We start from the raw sequence: 6,056 nt of genomic DNA on the forward strand, positions 1-6,056 counted from the left end.
TCATAGTGGTAATTTCCATTGAAATAAAATGTTTTGGTCATCTTCAAGTTACAAAATAATTAGATATCTCAGTATAAAGATAATAAATGGTAGCTGTAAATCCAAGGGTTGAAGGAGACATGTAAGAAAGGAAAAGGTTACCTCTGGCTGGTGCCTGGCATGTGGTGCTCTCTCAAACCTCAGATTCTTTGGCAGCTGTAACCACTTTTTGTCCATAGTGACCTGCTTCAGGACAGTCTTGAGGAAGCCACCAAGGTGTGCTGCCTATTGGAGGGGTCTGGGTCACAGCCAGAAGTTGCACTATCACTGTCACTCTTTTTTCTTTATTTTCTGATACACCATACAGTGTAAGTTGCACACCAGTAACCTCTGCAATTTACTGGAACATTTTTGTTCCTATGAAGATTTGAAAGAATTTTAAACTTTGTCTTCCCTGGAAAAAACAGAATACATGTTCCTAGCTTAGTCTAGAGACATTACAAAACATGATGATATCAATAATTAGTAAGGTAAAGCAAGTTTTAGGTAAAACAGAGCAATTTTGATCTGACTCAATTTAACCTAGAAAACCATCATGAATAAATAATTTGCATGGGATAGGAAAACATAAGTGGAAATTGTTTCCTGAACTGGAATTAAATGACATATGATTAATTTTTTCTTTAGATGACCCTTCTGTGCAGGTTCTCTAACTTTATTCCCCCATGTGGATTCTTTTTATTCCTTTTTGTTGCTAGGACAAAGGGCCTTATGCATGCTAAAACACATTCTCCATCACTGAGATTCTCACAATTTAATAACTGGATGGATTTTAACAATAACATGATTGTCATGAATCACGGTAGAAGAAAAGTGAGAATTCCATTATCATGAAAATTCTTACATGAGTTTGATGAAACATGATCCTGCAAGAGATATAAGATCTAGTTGAAGGAAAGTCTGTCCATTCAGTAAGCATGTCTTATTTTTCCAGGCTGTAAGGCCTTAAAACTTCCCTTTCATGTGCATTTCAATAGTATTAGCAGAAAGTACATGTCTCAACAAGCTGCATAACTGAAAATTGAGTCAAAAAAGAAAAAATAGAGGTACACTGCATGTTTGTATGATTCTGTTCAGAATCAATTAACCAAAGAGAAATTATCATAAATGAACTAAGGTTTTCTTTAATTGTTTTATTAAACATTGTGTTAAGATGATTAAAAATTAGCTTATTTTAACAAATGTACCTTGTACTAGTTTCATATCTTATTGATAATTGAAAATGGTAATAGTTGAAATCATTTGATGTCATCTAAGTTATATATGGGAAGCAGTATATACTTTAATTCAAAAATAAAATTTACTATGAAAAACTATGAACTGACATAAAACTTGGACAAATATATTATTAATTTCCTAGTACCTGACATCATCTATAAAGATGCCACAGAATATGCCTAAGTTATACTGGCAACACAGATCTGTTGCTTGAAAAGTGCCCCTCAGTACCACATGAAACATTTATTTTTGACAGGAGATCAAATAAATAATGCCAGCACCCAGCATCTCCTGCACTCCCTGCATAACTTCAACTCTGCATGATGAACACCTTGGTGCTCTCCCACAGGTGACCATGGATGATCCACTCATCTACAGTCTGCAGGTAGGGCCAAACTGGTTCCATCTAGAGAGAGAACAGAAGGAAAATCTAACAATAATATCATACATGGACACAATTCAGAGTTCCTATCACAAGATTAAGAAGAGGTTTAAACATTTCCAAAATACCTTTTAAAAAGTGATACATCTTTTTTATATTTTTTTCAAAAATTTTAAATCTTCAAAACATATTTGAAAAATTGATGTATAATTCGTCCAAATTTGGGATAACAGTATTGTTTGCCATTCATATTAGCAACCTCTGGATCATGAAAACCAGTCAGAGACACAGGCATTACCTGGGACAACCCAGGCAATGGGTCTGGCCATCATCTACACAGTACCAGTAACAAAATGCCCATAGGAAGGAGGAAATGATTTCATTCTCCCATGATTCACAGTAGCAAAAACTGCACAATTGAGAGAAACCAACCTTCTTTGCACTGAATTGTAATACTGAAATGGCAAGAAAATGGAAGCACACCTAGAATACATACCTAAAGAAACCTGGAGCTTTCTAGATTATAGTCTATTTATAAATAAGTTTGTACTTTTAGCATCTTATGATGAGTAAAAATACCTATGAAATTAAGTGTAGCATTATAAACCTTTTATCTCCATTTGTAATCTTCCTACCTTGATGTCTTGAGTGGTAGGATTGCAGACATGAGCCATTAAATCCAGTATAATCTTAACCATTTTAAGTGTATGTTCACGTATTAATCATTTTTAGTATATGTTTAGAGGAATTAAATACATTCTCAGTGTTGTGAAAAAGATCTGTGGAAGCTTTTATGATACAGCACTGAAACTCTGCACCCTGCACCCACAGAACAACTTCCTATTTCCTTCCTGTAACTCAAGAAGTTAAGGTTTATCACCTCATACCCTAAACGTGTGTTTTTATGTAGAAAAGATTTATTATAATGTCTATATAAGCCTGCTGTGTATTTTTTTTAACTTGCTTTGTCCTTTACCCATTGTTTTGGAAGGTAAATTTAAATCTCTGACTTTGTATACCATGAATTAAACATTATTCAATAAAGAATCCACCATTCACTTTACACCATTAAATTGGCTCAGAGGCCTTTCCAGCACTGTCATATTTAAGAATGGCCTTGTACAGGGTGTTGAGTAGGTAAGATGCCTGGACAACATTCTGAGGCAAGTTCTGCTACTCTGGTACTAAACACCTTGTACAGAAACTTGAACTGAGCCAAGTGAGGTGACAACTTGTACAACATTATTGCAAGAGTTTTTGTGGCATCTACAAACATCAATAATCCAAACGCAACTGTAAGGAAAAATGTGCATCCAAAATTTGATACACATGCCAACAATGCAAAGCCAGTCTCTTGAGTTATGGAAAGACATGGTCAAATGGAGGGTGGTGCATTTTAAACTCACATCACAAGCAGCTTATTTTCCTAAGGAATGAACAACCCAAGACTGTTCACCAAAATGGAAAGAAGAGTAATTCTTAAAGACACTCAACTTCACTTACAACGAAGAGTACAAATTAAATCTATACAAGTTAAAGCAAACCTCCCGTGCCACAGTCCATTGTTTTAGTGAGGGGAAGAGGAGGTAATGGTTACAAAGGAGTGGCTTAAGGAAGTTTCCAGCAAGGTAGCACAGTGACATATCCTGAACATGGAAGTGGTTGTAAGTATCTAGCATGTGATAAAATGGCAAAGATCCAAAGATACTACATATGCCCCCTTCTCAAAACAAGTAATTCTGGTGAAACCACTGTTGGATCTGTAGTGAGACATTTGGCTTGTGCCATGTCACTTTCCCAGTTTTGACCCTGTATTGTAATTATGTAAAGTTTCACACTGGGGAAAGCAATGTGATAGAAACACAGGACAACTTTATTGTAGGCTTTGCAATAGGTGAAAATAACAAGAAGTTGAAAAAATGGGGGTGGACTATATTGATTGATTACTTTATACTAGTTATGTTGGCAAACACCAAAAAGATTGATAACATACTGTTGGTAGAGTGTGAGGAAACAGGTATACATGTGGAAATGCTGACTAGAATATAAAGAGTTATCTGTACCTTCCTAAAGAGCAATGTGACTAAATCTAACAAAATTCCACATGACATCACATACTCTTTGACCTAACAATTTCATTATTAAGAATTTGCCCCATAGAAAACAGGTCACAGGTGTATAATTATTAAAATGTGTCAGTGGTTCTCACCACATCTCTGTTGTTAACAACAAAAGATGGAAACAATCTAAGTGCCTGTTAAGGAGAACTGGCTATGATATAGACCTACAGTGAAACACACAGTTTGTAACTCAATTGTTAAGAGTGTCTGTCTAGCCAGACCTAGGACACTGAGTTCAAACACCAATACCTCAATAGAACAACAACAAAGAGATATGAGAAAGTCCTTGTATCATTTTATGGCATACTTTTCAAATTTTAAATCAGAAACACATTTAAAGAGAGTAGTGCAGTGACTACCAGGTATGTCTTTATGTGCATTGCTAGTGTATGTTATGCATTTCTGGAAGTATGTACAAGAGCTAAGGACCTGGTTTGCCTCTGGGGAGGGTAACTCACTGAAAGAGGAAGAATTTTACCTGAAAATGTTCTTTATATGTGGGTTATTTAGAAATGTGAGTGGTTTAAAAATATAAATTTCAAATAACTCAAGAAAAAAAAACATGAATAAGAGTTACTCATTTGAGTTGTAGTTCCCTTCTTTCTTCCTTCCTCCCTCTCTCCTTTCCTTCCTTCCACTTGAGTCCAGGTACTCCCTTTATGCTTATTTTTACATTAACCTCCCTTTAGGTTGTTTTTCAGGTAGGGTTTTGTGGTTTTGCCCAGGGCCAGCCTTATACCTTAATCTTCCCTTATGCATTACCAGGAACACCACCATGCTCAGTCTGTAATTTTTCATCTTTTATCAATGGAAAATTTCAATCACAGGAGTGGGATTGCAGGATCATATGGCAGATCTATGTTCAGATTTTTAAGAAGCCTCCAAGTTTTTTTCCAGAGTGGTTTTACTAGTTTGCTTTACCACCAGCCGTGTATGAGGGTTCCTTTTCCCCCACATCCTTGCCAATGCATATTATTCATGGTGTTTTTGATGATAGCTATTCTAACAGGAGTCAGGTGGAATCTTACTGTGGTTTTGATTTGCATTTCCTTTATGGCTAGAGATGGTCAGCATTTTTTTCATGTGTTTTTTGACCATTTGAATTGCTTCTTTTGAGAAAGTTCTATTTAGTTCAGTTGTCCATTTCTTAATTGGTTCATTGATTTGGGGAGAGTTTAGTTTCATAAGTTCCCCATATATTCTTGTTATGAGTCCTTTGTCTGATGTATAGCTTGCAAATATTTTCTCCCACTCTGTGGGTGGTCTCATTAGTTTTGAAACCATTTCTTTTGTTGTGCAGAGCTTCTTTATTTTATGAAGTCCCATTTGTCCATTCATTCTCTTAGTTGCTGGACTCCTGGGGTTCTATTGAGGAAGTCCGTCCTTATACCTATTAGTCCTGCTCTTTCCTGTATGAACTTCAGAGTTTTGGGTCTGATTTTAAGGTACTTGATCCATTTGAGTTGATACTGGTACACTGTAATAGAGATGGATCTAGTTTCAGTTTCTTACAGATGGATAACCACTTTTCCCATCAGTGTTTGTTGAAGAAGCTGTCTTTTCTTCATGGTATATTTTTGGTTCCTTCATCAAAAATAAGGTGGTTATAGTTGTGTGGATTCATATCCATGTCCTCTGTTCTGTTCCACTGGTCTTCATGTCTGTTTTTGTGCCAGTAGCATGCTGTTTTTGTGCTATTGCTTTGTAATATACTTTGAAGTCAGGTATTGTAATACCACCAGCATGGCTCTTTTTGCTGATTGTGGCCCTTGCTATTTGTGGTCTCTTCTGTTTCCAAATGAACTTAAGGGTAGATTTTTCAATCTCTGTGATAAAATTCATTGGGATATTGATGGGAATTACATTAAACATGTAGATTGCTTTTGGTAGTATAGCCATTTTAATTATGTTGATTTTTCCAATCCATAACATGTGAGATCTTTGCAATTTCTGTAGTCTTCCTCGATCTCATTCTTCAGGGGTTTGTTATTTCCCTTGTAGAGGTCATTCACATATTTTGTTAAGTTTACTCCTTGGTATTTGATTTTTTTGAGGCTACTGTAAATGGAAATGTTTCCATGTATTCCTTCTCAGTTTGTTCATTGTTGGTTTATAGAAAAGCTAGTGATTTTTGTAAGTTGATTTTGTATCCTGCCACTTTGCTACACCTGTTTATGGTGCCTAAGAGTTTTTGGGTAGAGATTTTTGGGTCTTTGATGTATAGGATCATATCATCTGAAAACAATGATATTTTGACAGTTTTTTACCTATTTGTATTCCTTTAATTTCTTCTTCTT

Source organism: Castor canadensis, chromosome 7 (genome assembly GCF_047511655.1).
Source record: "Castor canadensis chromosome 7, mCasCan1.hap1v2, whole genome shotgun sequence".
NCBI lineage: Eukaryota > Metazoa > Chordata > Mammalia > Rodentia > Castoridae > Castor > Castor canadensis.